The following is a 23,041-nucleotide window of genomic DNA, read 5'->3' on the forward strand; positions in this document are numbered from 1 at the left end:
CTGATTTAATTGTGTCCACCCCAGCGCTTAGTACAGTGCCTGGCGCGTAGTAAGCACTTAATAAATACCATAATAAAAATATTATTATTCTTAAGAGAGAGCAAGAGTTCCAGGACAGAAGGAGGATATGAGCAAGGGATTGACAACAAAATAAATGTAATCGAGATAAAGTGAGTAGGTTGGCATTATAGGAGCATCCTAAGATGCTCCTAGGTTATAGTAGGAAATCACCAAAGTATGATAGGAGAAGGTAAGCTGATTAAGTGCTCTCTAGTCAACAGTTAGGAGTTTCTGTTTGATGTAAAAATGATTGGGCAATGACTGGAGGTTCTTGATGAGTGGGAAAATATGGACTGAACATTTATTTTTAAATGATCTAGGCAGAAGAGTTAAGAATGGCCTGGAATGGGGAGAGACAGGACGCCGGGAAGTCAATAAGGAGGCTGGTGCAATAGTCAAAGTGGATTCTGATACATTCTTGGATCAGCATAGAAACAGTTCTGATGGAGAGGAAAAGGCAGATTTTAGCGATGTTGTGAAGGTAGAATTCATTCATTCATTCATTCAATCGTATTTATTGAGCGCTTGTGTGCAGAGCACTGTACTAAGCGCTTGAGAAGCACAAGTTGGCAACGTATAGAGACGGTCCCTACCCAACAGCAGGCTCACGGTCTAGAAGGGGGAGACAGACAACAAAACAAAACATATTAACAAAATAAAATAAATACAATAAATATGTACAAGTAAAATGAATAGAGTAATAAACATGTACAAACATATATACAAATATATAGGTACTGTGGGGAGGGGAAGGAGGTAAGGCGGGGGAGGGGGAGGAGGAGGAGAGGAAGGAGGGGGCTCAGTCTGGGAAGGCTTCTTGGAGGAGGTGAGCTCTCAGTAGGGCTTTGAAGGGAGGAAGAGAGCTAGCTTGGCAGGTGAGTGGAGGGAGGGCATTCCAGGCCAGGGGGATGACGTGGGCCGTGGGTCGACGGCGGGACAGGCGAGAACAAGGCATAGTGAGGAGGTTAGCAGAAAAAGAGCAGAGGGTGTGGGCTGGGCTGGAGAAGGAGAGAAGGGAGGTGAGGTAGGAGGGGACAAGGTGATGGAGAGTCTTGAAGCCGAGAGTGAGGAGTTTTTGCCTGATATTGGTGAGAGATGGAATAAGTGGGTTGAATGACAGAGATGAGTCGAGGATCATGTCAAGGTAACTGGCTTGTGAGTCAGTGAGGATGGTGGTGCTGCCTACAGATATGGGAAACTCAGAGGGAGGAGAAGGTATGAGTAGGAAGATGAGGAGTTCTGTTTTGTACATGTTAATTTTGAGATGTCAGCAGGACATTCAAGAGGTGTCCTTGGGGATGAAGCATGGCTTAGTGGATAGAACACTGGCCTGGGAGTCAGAAGGTCATAGGTTCTAATCCCGGCTCCACCACTTATCTGCTGTGTGACCTTGGGCAAGTCACTTGACTTCTTTGGACCTCAGTTATCTGTAATGTGGAGGCTGAGATTGTGAGCCCCACGTGGGAAAAGGACTGTAGCCAACCCGATTTGCTTGTATCCGTCCCAGCGTTTAGTACAGTGCCTGGTACATATTAAGTGCTTAATACCATCATAACTGTCATCATTATTATTACATCCTGAAGCCCGGAGGAAATGAGAGACTACAAAGAAGGAGAAAGCTCAGGACTGGAGATGTAGATTTGGGAATCATTTGCATAGAGATGGTAGTTGGAGAGGTGGAAGTGAGTGAGTGATCCAAGGGAGTTAGTGTAGATGGAGAATAGTAGGGGACCCAGAACTGAGGTTTGAGGGACTCCCACAGTTGAAGGGTGGGAGGCAGAAAAATCAGTCTGTGAAAGGGACTGAGAATGAAAAGCCAGAGAAATAGGAGGGAGGCCAGGAGAGGACAGTGTCAGTGAAGTCAAGGTTATACAATGTTTCCAGTTGATGGGCATGGTCCACAGTGCTGAAGGCAGCTGAGAGGTTGAGTGGCATTAGGATGGGGTAGAAGCCGTTGTTTCTGGCAATAAGGAGATCATTGGTGATGTTTGAGAGGGTAGTTTCTGCAGAGTGAAACCCAGATTGAAGGGTGTTGAAGAGAGAATTGGAGGAGAGGAAGTGTGGGCAAAGAATGTGCCTGCTTATTGTTACATTGTATTCTGCCAAGACCCTCTCAGGGTCACACCTGGAGAATTTCCAGTACTCTACCAGTCTTGACTACGGGAGGGATAGTCAAGCAGAGGCATAACCATTCCATTCCTAGCTTGGCCAGTGGCTAGCAAGTGGAGGGAAACCTGCAACAAGTCAAGACTTCCTTATGCTGGGCAGCAGCTGCATGGGAAAGAATCAAGGGTAAAAACTCAATTTTCCTACAGGGAAGGAGACAATGGTAAACTACTTCCGTAGTTTTACCGAAAGAACTTTAAGGTTGCACTACCAGAACAATGGCAGATGGAGGTGGGGCATCTTGGAAGAGATGTGTCGATGGTGTCGCTATGGGTCGGGGATGACTCGAGAGCATAAGACAAGACTCTCCCAAGAGAGTGCATTGCTCTGCTCACAGTAACCACTCAATTACTATGATTGAAAGTGGAGACAGCAGATCACAACTCACTCAAGAGGTTTGGAAAGGAATAATAGAAGGGCAATGGGGTAATAACAGGAGTGATCCATTAGGTCAGGGAAGGGCTTTCTTTTGGATAGAGGAAACACACGCATATTTGAACACAGTGGGGAAGAATCCACTGGAAAATAAATGGTTGAAGATGGCAGTCAGGGTGGGAAGAAGGGAGACAAGTGTTTTGATAAGGTACAAAAAGATGGGGTCAGAAGTGCAGGTGGAGGGGGTAGATTTTGGAGGAAACAGGAGATCCCCTCTAGGGAGACTTTTTGTGTTTTGGGGATTTTTTTGAATGACCCATCCACCTTCCTTCCAGCATTGGGGTGGACACAGGGCTAGCCGGGCAACCCAACCGAGCCTGCTCCATTTTCCAGAGTGATCTCCATCGATTTTCAAGGAAATCAAAGAACCTCTGGACATCTAGAATATTGATATCCTTTATCCTCCCATCAGGAAATTCAAATTACCAGCCAAAAATCAATTTGGGCACCGCTGGGGACCAAAAACCTATTTAGGCCCCAGCACGGTTATTTAAGGTTAACCTGTGACCCTGTAGCCCCCAATCGCACTTTCGAGCATGTGTGGGCATCGACAATACCCTCGACCGACGGGCACTCCTCCCCTTGGAGCCCAAAGCATTCATTAGTTTATCTACGGGCACCAGATATCTGTAGCCACCTAAAAATTGGTTTTGCGATCGTGGACACAAATCAACAGATTTGTTCTGTCATGAGCACCAACAGAGCACTTGCACTTGCTGGTTTCACATGCGGAGAGTGATTTTCGTTTTACAAAAAGGGAGGTTGTGGGGTTTTGGATTAAAAACCTTCTACAGTTGTTCCTTTTTTTATGAGGAGAACTAGATAGAGAAAAAGGGAAAGGAAGCACCAGGAAAAAAAAGTCCGTAAGCTACTCACATGCAGGGGTATTGTGGAGGAACAGCCACATCTCCCTAGGCTCTGGGTCAGGGATTAATCTAAATAGAAAGACAAAAATAATTAGAGAAGCAGCTTGTCACAGTGTAAAGAACGCGGGCTTTGGAGACAGAGGTCATGGGTTCAAATCCTGCCTCCACCAATTACCGGCTGTGTGACTTTGGACACGTCACTTCTCTTCTCTGTGCCTCGGTTCCCTCATCTGTAAAGTGGGGATTAAGGCTGTGAGCCCCGCGTTGGACAACCCGATTACTTTATAACCTCTGCCGCGCTCAGAACAGTGCTTTGCACATAATAAGTCCTTAATAAATAACACTATATTAGATGGAATTATTATTCCAAGGAAATCGTGCATCCATGCCAAAACTGGGGCAGGTGGGTCATTCTGACCTCTCGGACCAAACTCGTGATGGCCCCCTCCGCACAGAGAAACTACACCTACAGGCATCTGCCCACGACCTGACTCAGGATCAACAACACAAACTCCGACAGAGCCAAAGCCCCTACCCCCAGAGAGCAGTGGAAAAGTCAAAATAAGCCCCCTACCCTCACTCACCATGACCCGGCAATACAGAGAGGAGGGCAGGCACTGGTAACATACTGAAACGGCAGCAACCGGGAGAAGGCCCAACCTCCGGGGGCCTTATATAGAGTAGGGAAGGGGCGGGACTCAACCACCTGGCAATCCCTTCATTGGGAGCAGCTGAGTAGTGGGCCACCATTGGAGGGGGCTGAGCCCGTGAGCGGCTCATCCTTTGCAGAACAAACACCGTACCTGCTTGGAAGAGGGCGTGGGATGTGGAGGGGGGCTTCCTCGGCAGGGGGTGGCATGGAACACCCAGTGGGGAAGGACCGAAAAGGAACCTCGGGTACGCCAAGGGACCCAGGGAATGGGAGAGCTAGGGTGCGGCCTAGATGATTATTTAAAAAGGAGGAAAAGTAAACGGAACTAAAAGTTTCCCGATCCAATATTCTGTCCCCATGAGGCGGAATTAAATCAAATTTCTTTCGGTTTGGCCAGTGAGGACCCAACGAGACTGGAACAGATACCCTGCCGATTCTCAACTGTCCACCCCAAGAGGTGGACCCCGGGAAGAGTGCCCTAAATCCCACAGGGAAACAAAATTGAAAAAAATCCACGATGGTCCCCAAAAGATTAGAGGGGTTTAAAACATGCCTTAGAAACCTCAGAACCACAAAAGGAACCGAAATGAAAAACCAATTGGTATTTTGATTTCCTCTTAAATTTATTTAATTTAAGAGGAAATCAAAAAGGCAATGCATCATCTGACTATTAATATCCATGGTGTCCCGGGAAGGGAGGTGGTTCCTTTAGAGGATGGACAAAGGGAATTGCCGGCCTGAAAAATTTTTCTTGTTTTGGGGAGTTTTTTGAATGGTCCATCCACCTTCCTTCCAGCATTGGGGTGGACACAGGGCTAGCCGGGCAACCCAACCGAGTCTGTTCCATTTTCCAGAGTGATCTCCATCGATTTTCAAGGAAATCATCATCATCATCATCAATCGTATTTATTGAGCGCTTACTATGTGCAGAGCACTGTACTAAGCGCTTGGGAAGTACAAATTGGCAACATATAGAGACAGTCCCTACCCAACAGTGGGCTCACAGTCTAAAAGGGGGAGACAGAGAACAAAACCAAACATACTAACAAAATAAAATAAATAGAATAGATATGTACAAATTAAATAAATAAATAGAGTAATAAATATGTACAAACATATATACATATATACAGGTGCTGTGGGGAAGGGAAGGAGGTAAGATGGGGGGATGGAGAGGGGGACGAGGGGGAGAGGAAGGAAGGGGCTCGTCTGGGAAGGCCTCGTGGAGGAGGTGAGCTCTAAGCAGGGCCTTGAAGGGAGGAAGAGAGCTAGCTTGGCGGATGGGCAGAGGGAGGGCATTCCAGGCCCGGGGGATGACGTGGGCCGGGGGTCGATGGCGGGACAGGCGAGAGCGAGGTACGGTGAGGAGATCAGCGGCGGAGTAGCGGAGGGTGCGGGCTGGGCTGTAGAAGGAAAGAAGGGAGGTGAGGTAGGAGGGGGCGAGGTGATGGAGAGCCTTGAAGCCGAGGGTGAGGAGTTTCTGCCTGATGCGCAGATTGATTGGTAGCCACTGGAGATTTTTGAGGAGGGGAGTAATATGCCCAGAGCGTTTCTGGACAAAGATAATCCGGGCAGCAGCATGAAGTATGGATTGAAGTGGAGAGAGACACGAGGATGGGAGATCAGAGAGAAGGCTGATGCAGTAGTCCAGACGGGATAGGATGAGAGCTTGAATGAGCAGGGTAGCGGTTGGGATGGAGAGGAAAGGGCGGATCTTGGCAATGTTGTGGAGCTGAGATCGGCAGGTTTTGGTCACGGCTTGGATGTGAGGGGTGAATGAGAGAGCGGAGTCGAGGATGACACCAAGGTTGCGGGCTTGTGAGACGGGAAGGATGGTAGTGCCATCAACAGAGATGGGAAAGTCAGGGAGAGGGCAAGGTTTGGGAGGGAAGACAAGGAGTTCAGTCTTCGACATGTTGAGCTTTAGGTGGCGGGCAGACATCCAAATGGAGATGTCCTGAAGGCAGGAGAAGATGCGAACCTGGAGAGAGGGGGAGAGACCAGGGGCAGAGATGTAGATCTGGGTGTCATCAGTGTAGAGATGATAGTTGAAGCCGTGGGAGCGAATGAGGTCACCAAGGGTGTGCGTGTAGATCGAGAACAGAAGGGGACCAAGCACTGAACCTTGGGGAACCCCCACAGTAAGAGGATGGGAGGGGGAGGAGGAGCCTGCAAAAGAGACTGAGAAAGAACGACCGGAGAGGTAAGAGGAGAACCAGGAGAGGACGGAGTCTGTGAAGCCAAGGTCAGATAGCGTGTTGAGAAGAAGGGGGTGGTCCACAGTGTCAAAGGCAGCTGAGAGGTCGAGGAGGATTAGGACAGAGTAGGAGCCGTTGGATTTGGCAACCAGAAGGTTATTGGTGACCTTTGAGAGGGCAGTTTCCGTGGAATGTAGGGGATGGAAGCCAGACTGGAGGGGGTTGAGGAGAGAGTTGTTGTTGAGGAATTCTAGGCAGCGAGTGTAGACAACTCGTTCAAGGAGTTTGGAAAGGAATGGTAGGAGGGATATGGGGCGATAACTAGAAGGTGAGGTGGGGTCAAGAGAGGTTTTTTTAGGATGGGAGAGACATGGGCATGTTTGAAGGCAGAGGGGAAGGACCCAGTGGAGAGTGAGTCCGGCAGATGCTGTTGACGGATTGGATGTGAGGGGTGAACGAGAGAGCGGAGTCGAGGATGACACCAAGGGTGCGGGCCTGTGAGACGGGAAGGATGGTAATGCCGTCAACAGGGATGGGAAAGTCAGAGAGAGGGCAGGGTTTGGGAGGGAAGATAAGGAGTTCATTCTTGGACATATTGAGTTTTAGATGGGGGGCAGACATCCAGATGGAGATGTCTTGAAGGCAGAAGGAGACACGAGCCTGAAGGGAGGGAGAGAGAGCAGGGGCAGAGATGTAGATTTGGGTGTCGTCAACGTGGAGATGATAGCTGAAGCCGTGGGAGCGAATGAGTTCACCAAGGGAGTGAGTGTAGATTGAGAACAAAAGGGGACCAAGAACTGACCCCCTCCCGGCCCTAGTTCACCTCTACCTCCCTGCCTCAGTCAACATCTTCCGCCCGGACCTGGTGACTCTCTGCCTACCGGCATGGTGCCCCGGTAATTCCCAGCCCTCGTAGCCTTGTACCTCCGGGTCCTGGTCACCCTGTGCCTGCCAGCCCTCGTCACCCTCTACCTCCTGGCCCTTACCCTTCTCTCCCTCCCAGCCCTGGGTCCCCTATACATCCTCGCCCTGGCCCCCCTGTCTCCGGACTCAGGTACCCGTCTACCTCCTGTCTCTGGTCTGCCTCTGCCTCCCCACACTGGTACCCCTCTGCCTCCCGGCCCTGGTCACTCTCTCGTTCCCGGCCCTAGGTCCCCGCTATCTCCCGGCCCTGGTCCCCCTGTCTCTCAGCCCTGATACCCCTCTAGCTCCCTGCCCTGGTCCCGGTCTGCTGCCCTGCCCTGGTCCCTCTGTGACGCCCATCCCTTGTCTCCTTCTACCTCAAGGTCTTTGGGTGTCTCCCAGTCCCGTCCCTGGGTCCCCTCTACCTCCCTGCCCAGCTATCTCTCTACCTTGCGGCCCTGGTTCCCCCCATCTCCCGGCCTAGGTACCTCTCTGATTGCTGGCCCTGGTCCCCCCCTGCCTTCTGGCCCTGGTCTCCCGTCTTCCAGCCCAAGTACCCCTCTGCCTCTCTGCTCTTGTCCCCATGCCTCCCAGCCCAGGTATTCCTATGCCTCCTGGCCCTGGTCCCCCTCTCTCTTCCGCCCTGTTCCCCCTCTGTGCCCCCTGGCCCTTGTCCCTTTCTATCTCCAGGCCCTTGGGTCTCTCTCAGTCCCGGCCCTGGGTCCCCTCTACCTCGTGGAACTGGTGCCGTTGTCTCCCGGCCCAGGTACCCTTCTGCCACCTGGCCCTGGTCCCCCTTGGCTGCCCTGCCCTAATTCCCTTCTGCCTCCCGGCCCTGGTCTCCCTGTGTCTTCCGGTCCTGGTTTCATTCTACCTCTATGCCCTTGGGTCTCTGCATCCCGGCCCTGGGTCCTCTCTACCTCCAGGACCTGGCCCCCCGGCTCCCAAACCATGTAACACTATGCCTCCCGGCCATGTTCTCCCTCTGCCTCCCGGCCCTCGTCCCCGTTTCCTGGTCCAGTTAAGCCTCTACCTCCCGGCCTTGGTCCCCCTCTGCCTCCTGGCCCTGGTCCCCCTCTGTCTCCAGGCCCTGGTCCCCCTCTGCCTCCTGGCCCTGGTCCCCCTCTGTCTCCAGGCCCTGGTCCCCCTCTGCCTCCTGGCCCTGGTCCGTTTAAGCCTCCCGGAAGTGCTCTCCCTCTGCCTCCAGACCACTGGGTTTCTCTCTGTCCCAGCCATGGGTCGCCTCTACCTCCTGGCCCTGGTCTCCCTGTTCTGCCAGCCCTGGTTAACCTCTACTGCCAGGCCCCGGCCCCTCTCTCCGTCCCGGTTCTGGTACTCTCTACCTCTTGGCCTAGGTCCCCCTGTCTCCCCGACCAGGTACACCCTGTCTCCCGGCCAAGGTGACCCTCTGCCTCCTGGCCCTGTTCCCCCTCTGCCTTCCCGACCCTGTCCCCCTCTACCTCCCAGACCTGGTCTCCTTCTGTCTCCCTGCCCTGGTCCCCCACACCACCTAGTCCTGGTCCTCGTCTGCCTTCCCGTTCAGGGTATGCCGCTGCCTCCTTTCCCTAGTCGCCCATCTCCCGGCCCAAGTACCCCTCTGCCTCCAGGCCCTAGTCCCTCTCTGCCTCCTTGCCGTGGTCCCATTTGGCTGTCCTACCCTGTTTCCCTCTGCCTTCTGGCTCTGGTAACTCTGGGCCTCCCGGCACCGGTCTCATTCTACCTCCAGGCCCTTGGGTCTACCTCTGTCCCGGCCCTGGGTCTCCTCTTCCCCCAGGCCCTGGTCCCCCTGTCTCCTGGCCAAAGTCTCCTCTGCCTTCCCGCCTTCGTTTCTCCTGCCTCCTGGACCTGGTACCCCTGTGCCTCCCTTCTCAGCCTCCCCCGCTCGCCTCCCGGCCCGGGTCCCCCTCAACATTCCGGACCTGGCCCCCCGTTCTCTTCCCCAGGTAGCCCTCTGCCTCCCGGCCTTGTCCCACTATTCCCGGTCCAGGTACCCCTCTGCCTCCTGGCCCTGGTCCCCTTCTGCCATCCTGCCCTCGTCACCCTCTGCCTTCCGGCCCCATTATCCTACCTCCAGGCCCTTGGGTCTCTCCATCCAGGCCCTTGGGTCTCTCCGTCCCGACGCTGGGTCCTCTCTAACTTCCGGCCCTGGTCCCCTGTCTTCGGGCCAACTTACTCCTCTGCCTTCTGGCCCTGGTCAACTTCTGCCGCCCAGCCCTCGTCCCCCTTTGCCTCCCGGCCCTGGTCTCCTTCTACCTCCAGGCCCTTGGGTCTCTCTCCGTCCTCGCCCTGGGTACCCTCTACCTCCTGGCCCTGGTCCCCCTGTCTCAAGGCCCAGATACCCCTCTGCCTCCTGGCCCTGGTTCCCCTGTACCACCCGGCCCGGAACACCCTGTCTCCTGACCCAGGTACCCCTCTGCCTCACGGCCCTGGTCCCCGTCTGACTCCCGGCCCAGGTACTACCTGCCTCCCTGCCCTGGTCACCCCCGCTTCTAGGTCCTTGTTCCCCCCTACCTCCCGGCCCAGGTACAATTCTGCCTCCTGGCGCTGGTCCCCAGCTGCCTTCCCGCCCTGGTTCCCCCTGCCTCCTGGCCCTGGTCACCGTCTGTGACCCGCCCCTGGTTCCCCGTCTCCCGGCCCAATTACCCTTCTGCCTCCTGGCCCTGGTCCCCCTCTGTGTCCAGGCTCTGGTCCCCCTGTTCCTGCCAGCCCTGGTCTCCCTCTACCTCCAGGCCCTGGCCCGTCTCTCCATCCCGGCCCTCGGACCCTCTACCTCCTGGCCTTGGTTCCCCTGTCTCTCGGCCCAGGTAACCCTCTGCCTCCCGGCCCTGGTTCCCCTCTGCCTCCCGGCTCTGGTCCCCCTTCTCCCGGCCCAGGTACCCCATCTCCCGGCCCAGGTACCCCTCTGCCTCCAGGCCCTGGTCCCACTTGGCCTCCCTTCCATTGTCCACCCCGCTTCTCTGCCCTGGTTCCCCTCATCCTCCTTGCCCTGGTCCCCCGTCTTAGGTATCCCTCTGCCTCCTGGCCCTGGTTCGACACTATGGTCTTGCCATGATCTTCCTCTGCCTCCTGGCCCTGAGTCCCCTCACTCTCCGGGCACTGGTCCCCCTCTGCCTCCCTGCCATTGTCTCCCACACGTCTCGGCCCCGGTCCCCCTTTGTCTTCTGGCCCAGGTACCCCTCTGCCTCCTGGCCCTGATCCACCTCTGACTCCCGGCCCTGGTCCCCCGTCTCCAGGCCCAGGTAACCCTCTGCCTACTGGCCTTGGTCCCCCTCTCCCACCCTGCCTTGGTCCCCCTCTGCCTCCCAGCCCTGTGTCCCCCCTACCTCCCGTTCTTGGTCCCCCATCTCTTGGCCCAGGTACCCTTCTAAATCCTGGCTCTGGTCCCCAACAGCCTCCCTACCCTGGTCCCTTTGAGCTATCCAGCCCTGGAGCCCCTCTGCCTCCCTGTCCTGGTCCCCCCGGCCTCTTGTCCCCTGGTCCCCCTCTGACCTTTGGCCCTAGTTCCTTCCCCTTTACTTTCGAGAAGCGGTGGGGGGGCGGGGGGTGATAAGTGCAGGGAGTCAGAGGTACCCCTCTGCCTGCCGGCCCTGGTCCCCGTTTCCCGGCCCTGGTCCCCCTCTGCCTCCCGGCCCTGGTCTCTCTCTACAACCAGGCCCTGGTCCCTCTATCCATCCGGGCTCTGGTACCCGTGGTCTACCAGGCCTGGTTTCCCCCTACCTCCAGGCCTTGGCCGCTCTCTCCATCCCGGCCCTGGGACCCTCTACCTCCCGGTCTAGGTCCCCCTATCTCCCAGGCCAGGAACCCCTCTGCCTCCCGGCCCTGGTCACCCTATCTCCCGGCCCAGGTACCCCTCTACCCCCTGGCAATGGTCCCCGTCTGCCTTCCCACCCTTATCCCTCTCTGCTTCAAGTCCCTGGCCAGCCTGTCCCCCTCTGTCCTGGTCGCCCCCGACCTCTTGGGCCGGGTTCCCGTCTGCTTCTCAGCCCTAGTACCACTGTCTCCCTGCACAGGTTCCCCTCTGCCTCCTGGCCCTCGTCATCATCATCATCATCATCATCAATCGTATTTATTGAGCGCTTACTATGTGCAGAGCACTGTACTAAGCGCTTGGGAAGTACAAATTGGCAACATATAGAGACAGTCCCTACCCAACAGTGGGCTCACAGTCTAACAAAACCAAACATACGAACAAAATAAAATAAATAGAATAGATGTGTACAAGTAAAATAAATGAATAGAGTAATAAATATGTACAAACATATATACATATATACAGGTGCTGTGGGGAAGGGAAGGAGGTAAGAAGTGGGGACGGAGGGGGGCGAGGGAGAGAGGAAGGAAGGGGCTCAGTCTGGGAAGGCCTCCTGGAGGAGGTGAGCTCTCAATAGGGCCTTGAAGGGAGGAAGAGAGCTAGCTTGGCGGATGGGCAGAGGGAGGGCATTCCAGGCCCGGGGGATGACGTGGGCCGGGGGTCGATGGCGGGACAGGCGAGAACGAGGTACGGTGAGGAGATTAGCGTCGGAGGAGCGGAGGGTGCGTGCTGAGATGTAGAAGGAGAGAAGGGACGTGAGGTAGGAGGGGGCGAGGTGATGGAGAGCTTTGAAGCCCAGGGTGAGGAGTTTCTGCCTGATGCGCAGATTGATTGGTAGCCACTGGAGATTTCTGAGGAGGGGAGTGATATGCCCAGAGCGTTTCTGGACAAAGATAATCCGGGCAGCAGCATGAAGTATGGATTGAAGTGGAGAGAGACACGAGGATGGGAGATCAGAGAGAAGGCTGATGCAGTAGTCCAGACGGGACAGGATGAGAGCTTGAATGAGCAGGGTGGTGGTATGGATGGAGAGGAAAGGGCGGATCTTGGCAATGTTGCGGAGCTGAGACTGGAAGATTTGGTGACAGCTTGGATGTGAGGGGTGAATGAGAGAGCGGAGTCGAGGATGACACCAAGGTTGCGGCCTTGTGAGACGGGAAGGATGGTAGTGCCATCAACAGAGATGGGAAAGTCAGGTAGAGGGCAAGGTTTGGGAGGGAAAACAAGGAGTTTAGTGTTCGACATGTTGAGCTTTAGGTGGCGGGCAGACATCCAGATGGAGATGTCCTGAAGGCAGGAGGAGATGCGAGCCTGTAGAGAGGGGGAGAGACCAGGGGCAGAGATGTAGATCTGGGTGTCATCAGTGTAGAGATGATAGTTGAAGCCGTGGGAGCGAATGAGGTCACCAAGGGAGTGCGTGTAGATCGAGAACAGAAGGGGACCAAGCACTGAACCTTGGGGAACCCCCACAGTAAGAGGATGGGAGGGGGAGGAGGAGCCTGCAAAAGAGACTGAGAAAGAACGACCGGAGAGGTAAGAGGAGAACCAGGAGAGGACGGAGTCTGTGAAGCCAAGGTCAGATAGCGTGTTGAGGAGAAGGGGATGGTCCACAGTGTCGAAGGCAGCTGAGAGGTCGAGGAGGATTAGGACAGAGTATGAGCCGTTGGATTTGGCAAGCAGGAGGTCATTGGTGACCTTTGAGAGGGCAGTTTCCGTGGAATGTAGGGGACGGAAGCCAGACTGGAGGGGGTCGAGGAGAGAGTTGTTGTTGAGGAATTCTAGGCAGCGCGTATAGACAACCCGTTCAAGGAGTTTGGAAAGGAATGGTAGGAGGGATATGGGACGATAACTAGAAGGTGAGGTGGGGTCGAGAGAGGGTTTTTTTTAGGATGGGAGAGACATGGGCATGTTTGAAGGCAGAGGGGAAGGAACCAGTGGAGAGTGAGCGGTTGAAGATGGAAGTTAAGGAGGGGAGACACCCCTGACACCCTGCCCTGGTCCCGCTCTGCCTCACGTCCCTGGTTCCCTTGTGACTGCCAGCCCTAGTTCCTCTTTACTTCCAAGAACAGAGCGGGGAAAAGGGCAGGGGGGAAGAGGAACTCCTCTGTCTGCTGGCCCTGATCCCCGTTTCCCAGCCCTGTTCCCCCTCTGCCTGCCGGCTCTGGTCCCCGTTTCTCAGTTCTGGTCCCCCTCCGCCTCCAGGCCCTGATCCCCCTCTGCCTCCCGGCCGTCGTCCCACTCTGCATCCCGACCCTGGACCCGCAGTCACCTCGCCCAGGTACCCCTCTGCCTCCTGGCCCTGGTCCCTGTGTGCCTCCAGGATCTTGTCCCACCCGCATCTTGGCCCAGGTCACCCTCTGCCTCTTGGCCCTGGTCCCCCATCTCCCAAACCAGGTACCTCTCTGCCTCGTGGCCCTGGTCCCCCCTGCCAACCTGCCCTGATCACCATCTGCCTCCCGTCCCTGGGTCCCCTGTGCCTGCCAGCCCTAGTTCCCCCTTACTTTCAAGAAGCTGGGGGGAAAAGGGCAGGGAGGCAGAGGAACCCCGCTGCCTGCCTGCCCTGTTCCCCCTCTACCTCCAGGCCCTGCCCTGTTCCCCCTCTACCTCCAGGCCCAGGTCCCTCTCTACCTCCTGACGCTGGTCCCTTAAAGCCTCCCGGCAGTTATCCACTTCTGCCTCCCGACCCTGGTCCCCCATCTCCCGGCCCAGGCATCCCCTCTGCCTCCTTGCCCTGGTCCTCCTCTGCCTCAAAGGCCCCGGTCCCCCTCTGCCTCCCTGCACTTGTCCCCCCCAATTTTTGGCCCTGGTCCCCCTTTGTCTTCTGGCCCAAATACGCCTCTGCCCCCTGGCTCTGTTCCCCCTCTGACTTCCAGCCCACGTACCCCTCTGCCTCCTTGCCCTAGTCACCCACTGCCACCCTATACTGGTCCCCCTTTGCCTCCCGGCCCTGGGTCCCCTCAACCTCCTGGCCCTGGTCCCCCTGCCTCCTGGCCCAGGTACCCTTATAAATCCTGGCCCTGCTCCCCCTCTCACTCCCGCCCTTGTCCCCCTCTGCCTTCCTGCCTTGGTTCCTACTGCCTATCATCCCTGGTCCCCCTCTGACTTTCGGCTGTAGTTCCCCTGTACTTACGAAAAGCCGGGGGGTTGGGGACGGGGGCAAGTGCAGGGTGGCAGAGCTATCCTTGTGCCTGCTGTCCCTGATCCCCATTTCCCAACCCTGGTCCCCCTCTGCCTCCCGACCCTGGTCCCGTCTCCCGGCCCAGGTACCCCTATGCCTACAGGCCCTGGTGCTCCACTGCCTCCCTGCCCTGGACCCCTCTGCCTCCCAGCCCTGGGTCCCCTCAGACTCCCAGCCATGGTCCCTCTGCATCCTGGCCCTAGTCCCCGTACGTCCCCACCCTGGTCCCCCTCTGCCTCCCGGCCTTGGTCACCCTCTGCCTCCCTGCCTTGATCGCCCCCTGCCTTACGTCCATGGTCCCCCTCTGACTTTCGGCTCTAGTTCCACTTTACCTCTGAGAAGCAGGGAGTACAAGGGCAGGGAGACAGTGGTACCACTCTGCCTGTCGGCCTGATCCCCATTTCCCGGCCCTGGTCCCCCCATGCCTCCAGGCCCTGGCCCCCTCTGCTTCCCGGCCCTGATCCCCTTCTGCTTGCCAGTCCTGGCCGGCCTCTACCTCCCTGACATGGTCGTTCCCCACCTCTCGGCCCTGGTTCCCCTCTGCTTCTCTGCCCTAGTCACCTTGTCTCCTGGCACAGGTACCCCTTTGACTCCCAGCTCTGGTCCCCCATCACCCGGCCAGGGACCCTTCTGCCTCCTGGCCCCAGTCCCCTTCTCTATTGGCCCTGTTCCCCCTCTGCCTCCAGGAGCTGGTCTCCCTCTGCCTCCCTGCCCCGGTCCCCTTCTGCTTCCCAGCCCTGGCCGGCCTCTGCCTCTCTGACCTGGTCGCCCCCCGCCTCTCGGCCCTGACTCCCCTCTGCTTCTAAGCCCTAGGCCCTGTTTCCTGGCCCAGGTAGTCCTGCCTCCTGGCCCTGGTCCCCCTGTCTACCGGCCCTGGTCCCGCTCTATCTCCTTTCCCAGGTCCACCTCTACCTCCCTGAACTTGTCCCCCATGCTTCTCGGCCCTGGTCGCCCTTTGGCCCCTGCCCTGATCCCCGTTTCCCAACCCTGGTCCCCATATGCCTCCTGGCCCTGGTCCCTCTCTGCCTCCCGACCCTGGTCTCCCATCTCCTGGCCCAGGTACACCTCTGCCTCCTGGCACTGGTCCTCCTCTACCTCCAGGACCAGGTCCCGCTCTGCCTCCCGGCCCTGGTCCCTTTGAGCCACCTGGCCATGGCCTCCCTCTACCTCCAGGCCACTGGGTCTCTCTCCGTTCAGGCCATGGCTCCCCTCGACCTCCATGCCCTGGTCTCCATGATCTGCCAGCCCTGGTCTCCCTCTACCTTCCGGCCCTGGTCCCCCCGGATTCCCTGCCCTGGTCCCTCTCTCCCTTCAAGCCACGGGCCATAGGTCTCTCTCCTCCTCGGCCATGGGTCAACCTGCTCTGCCAGCCTGGTTTCCCTCTACCTACAAGCCCCGACCACTTTCTCCAACCCGGCCCTGGGACCCTCTGCCTCCCGGCCTAGGAACCCCTGTCTCCCGGCCCTGGACCCCCAGTCTCCCCGCCCTCTGCCTCCTAGCCCTGGTCACCCTCTGCCTCCCGACCCTGGTCCTCCTTCTCAGGGCCCCGGTACCCCTCTGCCTCCTGGCCCTGATCACCCTCTGCCTCCCGGCCCTGGTCACCTAAGCCTCCCGACCCTAGTCTCCCGTCTTCTGGCCCAGGAATCCCTTGCTTCCTGGGCCTGGTTACCCTCTGCCTCCCGGCCCTGGTCCCCCTTCTCTGGGCCCCGGTACCCCTCTGCCTCCTGACCCTGATCCCTCTCTGCCTCCCGGCCCTGATCCCTCTCTGCCTCCCGGCCCTGGTCACCCAAGCCTCCAGAACCTAGTCCCCCGTAACTCGACCCAGGAACACCTTGCCTCCGGGCCCAGGTCCCCCTCTGCCTCACAACCCTGGTCCCTCTATGTCTCCCTTCCCTTTTCCACCCCCTTCTCGGCCCTGGTCCCCCTTTGCCTTCCAGCCCAGGTACCTCTCAGCCTCCTGGCACTGGTCCCCTTCTGCCTACCGGCCCTTGTCCGCCTGTCTACTAACCCAGGTTCCCTTCTAAATCTTGGCCCTGGTCCCCCTCTGCCTCCTCGCCCTGGTCCCGCTCTGTCAACCTGCCCTGGTGCCCCCGCCGGCTTCTCGGCCCTGGTCCCCTTCTGCATACCAACCCTTGTCCCCTCTGCCTTTTAGCCCTGGTCCCACTTTACTTTCTGGCCCTGGTCCCGCCCCCCCGCGACCTTCCGACCCTGAGTCACCTCTACCATGCGGCCCTGGCCCCTTGTCTTGTAGCCCAGGTATCCTTCTGCCTCCCTGCCTGGTCCCCCGTCTTTCGGCCCAGGTACCCCTCTGCCTCCTGGCCCTGGTCCCCCTCTGCCTCCCGACCCTGGTTCCCCTCTGTCTCCCTTCCCTTATCCATCCCCTTCTCGGCCCTGGTCCCCCTTTGCCTTCTAGCCCAGGTACCTCTTAGCCTCCTGGCACTGGTCCCCTTCTGCCTACCGGCCCTTGTCCACCTGTCTACTATCCCAGGTTCCCTTCTAAATCTTGGCCCTGGTCCCCCTCTGCCTCCTCGCCCTGGTCCCGCTGTGACACCCTGCCCTGGTCTACCCATCGGCTTCTCGGCCCTGGTCCCTCTCTGCATCCCAGCCCTTGTCCCCCTCCGCCTTTTAGCCCTGGTCCCACTTTACCTTCTGGCCCTGTTCCCCCCACCCCGACCTTCCGACCCTGGGTCACCACTACCATGCGGCACTGGCCCCTTGTCTTGTAGCCCAGGTATCCTTCTGCCTCCCTGCCTGGTCCCCTGTCTTTCGGCACAGGTACCCCTCTGCCTCCTGGCCCTGGTCCCCCTCTGCCACCCTGCCCGTGTCCTCCTCTGCTTTCTGGCCCTCAACCCGCTGTGCCTCCCGGCCCTATTCTCCTTCCACCCCCAGTTTCTTGGGTCTCTCTCCGTCCCATCCCTGGGTCCCCTCTACCTTCCAGCCCTGGTCCCCTGTCTCCTGGCCCAGGTACCCCTCTGCCTTCTGGTCCTGGTACCCCCTGCTTCTCGGCCCTGGTTCCCCTCTGCCTCCCTGCCCTGGTCCCGCTGTGCCTGCCAGTCCTGGTCTCCCTATACTTCCGGGCCCTGGCCGCTCTCTCGATCCTGGCCCTGTGTCCCCTCTACTTACCAGCCCTGGTCCCCCTGTCTCCCGGTCCAGGTACCCGGCTACCTCACGCCCTGGTCCCCCTGTTTCCCAGTCCAGGTAATCCTCTGCTACCTGGCCCTGGTCCCCCTCTGCTTCCCTGCCCGGGCCCCCCCGGCTTCTCAGCACTTGTACCCCTCTGCCTCCTGGCCCAGTTACCCCTCTACCTTCCGGGCCTGGTACCCCATCTCCCGGCCCAGGTACCCCTCTGCCTCCCTGCCCTGATCCCCCCAGTCTCTCGGCTCTGATCCCTCTCTGCCGCTCAGCCCTGGTCCCCTTGACCGCCGGCCCAGGTGCTCTTCTGCCTCCCGGCCATGGAACCCTCACCTCCCGACATAGGTACCCCTCTACCTCCTGGCCCTCGTCCCCCATTGCCTCCAGGCCCTTGTCCCTCTCTGCCTCCCTGACCTTGTCGGGCCAGCCTATCGGCCCATGTACCCCTTTACCTCCTGGCCCAGGTCCCTCCCTCCTCCTGGCCCAGGTCCCCCTTTACCTCCCTGCCCAGGTACCACTCAGCCTGCTGGCCCTCGTCCCCGTTTGCCTCCAGGCCCTGGTTACCCTCTATTTCGTGGCCCTGGACCCCATCTCCCAGCCCAGGTGCCCCTCTGCCTCCCGGTCCTGGTCCCCCACTGCATCTCGGCCCTGGTACCCCTCTGCCTCTCGGCCGTGGTCTTCCTCTGCTTATCGGCCCTGGTCACTCTGTCTCCAGGCCCAGATACCCATCTACCTCCCTGCCCTGGTCCCCCTGTCTCCCAGCCCGGGTAACCCTCTGCCTACCTGTCATGGTCCCCTCCTGCCGCGTTGCCTTGGACCTCCTCTGCCTCCCGGCCCTGGTAGCTCTGTCCCTCCCCGCCCTGGTCTCCTTCTACCTCCAGGCCCTGGTCCCCCGTCTCCTGGCCCAGGTACCCATCTGCCTCCTGACCCTGGTCCCCCTATGCCACCCTGCCCTGGTCCCCCTCCTCCTCCCGGCCTTCGTTCCTAAGTGCCTCCCTGACCCGTTTTTCTTCTACCTTCAAGACCCTGGGTCTCTCTTTCTCCCGGCCCAGGGTCCCTTCTACCTCCCGGCCCTGGTCCCCCTATGCCTCCCAACCCTGGTTCCTCTGTCTCCTGGCCCAGGTACCCTTCTTCCTCCCTGCCCTGGGCCACCTATCTCCTGGCCCAAGTACCCCTCTGCCTCCTGGCCCTGGTCCCCCTCTGCCTCCAGGCCGTGGTCTCCCTATGCCTCCCAGCCAGGTACCCCTCTGCCTCCTGGCCCTGGTCCCCCTCTTCCTGATCCCCCATCTCCCGGCCCAAGTAACCCTCTGCCTCCTGGCCATGGTCGCCTTCTGCCGCATTGCCCTGGTCCCCCTCTGCCTCCAGGCCCTGGATCCTCTGTGCTTCCAGATCCTGGTCTCTTTCTTCCTCCAGGCCCTTGGGTCTATCTCCTCCCCGGCCGTGGCTCCTCTCTCCCTCCAGGCCTTCGCTGCCTTGTCTCCCGGCCCAGGGACCATTCAACCTCCTTGCCCTGGTGCCCCTGTGCCACCCTGCTCTGGTTCCCCTCTGCCTCCCGGCCCTGGTTCATTCATTCATTCAGTCGTATTTATTGAGCGCTTACTGTGTGCAGAGCACTGTACTAAGCGCTCTGTGCCTCCTGGTTCTTGTCTCCTTCTACCTCCAGGCCCTTGGTTTCCTCTCCATCCTGGCCCTGGTCCACCTGTCCCCTGACCCAAGTACCCCTCAGTCTCCCGGCCCCGGTCCCCCTCTGCCTCCTGGTCCTGGTCCCCCTCTGCTTCCCTGAACTGGTTCCCACCTGAGTCTCAGTCCTGGTTCCCCTCTGTCTCCCGGCCCAGGTTCCCCTCTGCCTCCCGGACCTAGTCTCCCTGTCTCCCGGCCCAGGTACCCGTCTGCCTTCTGGCCCTGGTCCCCCTCTGCCTACTTGCTCTGGTCCCCCTCGGCCTCCAGGCCCGGGTTCCCCTCTCCGTCCCAGCCCCAAGTCAGATATACCACCCAGCCCTGCTGCCCATCTCTCATCCCTGGTCCCCTTCTGGCCGTCGTCCCCCTCTTCCAACCGGCCCTGGTCCCCTTCTGGCCATCATCCCCCTGTTTCCCGGCCCAGACACCCCTCTGCCTTCTGGCCCTGGTCCCCCTCTTCCTACCAGCCCTGGTCCCACTATGCCTCCAGACGCGGGTCCCCCTCTGCTTCCCAGATCCGGGTCCCCCTCTCCTTCCCAGCCCTGGGTCCCATATGCAACCTGGCCCTGCTACCCGTCTCCCAGTCTGGTACCCCTCTGCATCCTGGCCATAGTCCCCCTGTTTCCCGGACCAGGCACCACTCAAACTCCCGGTCCTTGCTCCCCTTCACCTCGCAGCCTTGGTCCCCCTCTGCTTCCCGGTCCAGGTACCCCTCTGCCTCCTGGTCCGGGTCCCCCTCCACTGTCCTGCCGTGGTCCCCTTCTGCCTCCGGGGCCTGGTCCCTCTGTGCTTCCCTGCACTGTTCTCCCTCTACCTCCAGGCCCGGGTCCTTCTCTCTGTTGCGTCCATGGGTCCCTTCTACCTGCCCGCTCTGGTCTCCCTGCCCCCGGGCCCAGGTACTCCTCTACCTCCCTAGGTCGCCCTCTGCTTCTCTGCCCTGGTCCCTCCTGCTTCTCTCTCAATCCGAGACTTGGGTCCCCTTTCCCTCCAGGCCCTTGTCCCGCTGTCTCCCGGTGTAGGTACCCCTCTGCCACCTGGCCCTGATCGACTTCTGCTACCCCGCCCTGGTCCCCCTTTATCTCTCGGCCCTGGTCCCTCTGTGGCTCTGGACTCTGGCCTCCTTTTCATTCATTCAATCCTACTTATAGAGCGCTTACTGTGTGCAGAGTGCTGTACTTAGAGTCTCCCGGCCCTAGTACCCCTTTCTCTCGGCCCAGGTAACCCTCTGCATCCCAACTCTGGTACATCTCCGCCACCCTGCCTTGGTTTCCCTCTGCCTCTCGGCCTTGGTCCCCCTGTCTCCCGGCCCACGTACCCCTCTGCCCCCCTGCCCTGGTCCCCCTGCCTCCCGGCCCAGGTAACCTTCTGCCTTCCGGACCTGGTCCCCCATCCCCCAGCCCAGATACCCCTCTGACTACTGGACCTGGTCCCCCTCTGCCTACTTGCCTTGGTCCCCATCTCCTGGCCCAGGTACCCCTCTGCCTCCTGGCCCTGCTCCCCCTCTGCTTCCCAGCCCTAGTTCCACATCTCCCGGCCCAGGTACCCCTCTGCATCCTGGAACTGGTCCCCCTATGCCTATATGCCCTGGTCCCCATCTGCCTCCCGGCCCTCGTACTCCGTGGCCTCCCGGCCCAGGTACCCCTCTGTCTCCTGGCCCTGGTCCCCCCCCCCTGCCACCATGCCCTGATCCCCCTCTGCATTCTGGATCTGGTCCCTCTGTGCCTCCAGGCCCTGTACCGCCAGGCCCTTGGGTGAGTCTCCATCCCGGCCCTGGGTCCCCTCTACCTCCTAGCCCTGGTCCCCCTGTCTCCCGGCCCAGGTACCCCGCTGCCTCCTGGCCTTGGTACGCCGTCGCCACTCTGCCCTGGGTCCCTCTGCAACCCGGACCTGGTTCCTTTGTGCAATAGGCCCTTATCCCCCAGGGCCTCCTGGCCTTGGTTTCTTCTACCTCTAGGTCCTTGGGTGAGTCTCCGTCCCGACCCACGTACCCCTCTGCCTCCCTGCCCTTGTCCCCTTATCTCCCGGCCTGGGAACCTCTCAGTCTCCTGGCCCTGGTCCCCATCTGCCTCCCAGCCCTGGTCCCCCTCTGCCTCCCTGCCCTCGTTCCTCAAGGCCTCCCGGCTTTAGTTTCTTTCTAGCACCAGGCCCTTGGGTGAGTCTCCGTCCAGGCCCTGGGTCCCCTCTACTTCCCGGCCCTGGTACCCCTCTGCCTATCGGCTCTGTTCCCTCTGTCTCCCGGCCCAGGTACCCCTCAGCCTCATAGCCCTCCTTTCCTTCTAGCTCCAAGACCTTGAGTGAGTCTCCGTCCACGCCCTGGGTCCCCTCTACCTCCCGGCCAAGGTACCCCTCTGCCTATCGGCTCTGGTCCCTCTGTCTCCCGGCCCAGATACCCCTCTGCCTCCTAGCCCGGGTCCCTCTCTGCCTCCAGGCCCTGCTCCCCTTCGGCAGCCCGGCCCTGGTCCCCGTTTGTCTCCCTGCCCTTTATGCCCATGTGTCTGCACCCTGGTCACCCTTTGCCTCCCGGCCCAGGTTCCCCTCTGCCTCCAGGCCCTGGTCCGCCTCTGCGTCTATAATCTGGTCCTCCTGTCTTCCGGCCCAGGTATCCCTCTGCCTCCCGACCCTGGTCCCCTGTCTCCCGGCCCAGGTACCCCTATGCTTCCTGGCCCTGGTCCCCCTCTGCCTCCCGGCCCTGGTCTCCCTGGATTTCCAGGCTCTGCTCCCTTTCTCTGTCCCGCCCCAGGCCCCATCTACCTCCCAGCCCGGGTCCCCCTGTCTCTCGGCCCAGGTTCCACTCTGCCTCCTGGCCCTGTTCCCCCTCTCTGCTCTGGTCTCCCTGTCTCCCGGCCCAGGTCCTCCCTATCCCGGTCCCCCCTACTTCTTGTCCATGGTCCCCCTCTACCTCCCGGCCCAGGTACGTCTCTACCTCCTGGCCCTAGACACCCTCTGATTCCGGTCGTGGTCCCCCTTCTATCGGTCCAGTTACCCCTCTGCCTCCCGGCCCTGGTCCCCATCTCCCAGCCCAGGTATTCCTCTGCCTCCCGGCTCTGCTCTGCCTCGGTCTCTCTAATCTGTTCGCCCCGTGCCTCTCGGCACTTGTTCCTCTCCTTTTCTCAGCCCTGGTCCCCCTGTATCCCGGCCCAGGTACTCCTCTGACTCCCGGGCATTGTCCCCCTGTCTCCCCGCCCAGGTACTCCTCTGTCTCTTGGCCCTGGTCCCCCTCTGCCTCCCCGCCCTGATCCCCGTCTGCATCCCGGCTCTGGTCCCTCTGTCCCTCCTGGCCCTGGTCCCCCTCAACCTCCAGGCCCTGGTCCCTCTCTCCATCACGGCCCTGAGTCACCTCTACTTCCAGGCCCTATTCCCTGTTTCCCGGGCCAGGTAGTCCCCTGCCTCCAGGCCGTGGTCCCCTCGGCCACCTGGCTCTGGTCCCCCTCAGCCTCCCTGCCCTTGTCGCCCGCGCTTTGTCTCCCGACCCTGGTTCCTCTTCCTCCTGGCCCAGGTCACCCTCTGCCTCCCGGCTCTGGTCCGTCTGTGCCTCCTGGCCCTGGTCCCCCTCAACCTCCAGGCCCTGGTCCCTCTCTCCATCACGGCCCTGGGTCACCTCTACTTCCAGGCCCTATTCCCTGTTTCCCGGGCCAGGTACTCCCCTGCCTCCAGGCCCTGGTCCCCCTCGGCCACCTGGCTCTGGTCCCCCTCAGCCTCCCTGCCCTTGTCGCCCGCGCTTTGTCTCCCGACCCTGGCTCCTCTTCCTCCTGGCCCAGGTATCCCTCTGCCTTCTGGCCCTGGTCCTCCTCTACCTCCAGGTCTGGCACCACTCTCCGGCCCAGCCATTTACAACCCAGCTCTGCTGCCCGTCTCCTGGCCTAGTACGCCTCTGCCTCCTGGCCGTCGGCCCCCGTCTCCTGGCCCAGGTACTCCTCTGCCTCCCGGACCTGGTCCCTGTGCATCCCGGACTTGGTCTCCGTC

General features: G+C 59.6%; 1 non-coding gene across 1 annotated transcript; it reads left to right on the forward strand.

The window, feature by feature from the left end:
* Positions 1 to 2,167: 2,167 nt before the first annotated feature.
* Positions 2,168 to 2,305, forward strand: LOC119923271. Its single transcript, XR_005448805.1, has one exon. It is a non-coding gene; the product is annotated as a small nucleolar RNA SNORA7 (small nucleolar RNA).
* Positions 2,306 to 23,041: the final 20,736 nt, after the last annotated feature.

This window comes from Tachyglossus aculeatus, unplaced genomic scaffold (assembly GCF_015852505.1).
Source record: "Tachyglossus aculeatus isolate mTacAcu1 unplaced genomic scaffold, mTacAcu1.pri scaffold_166_arrow_ctg1, whole genome shotgun sequence".
Lineage (NCBI taxonomy): Eukaryota > Metazoa > Chordata > Mammalia > Monotremata > Tachyglossidae > Tachyglossus > Tachyglossus aculeatus.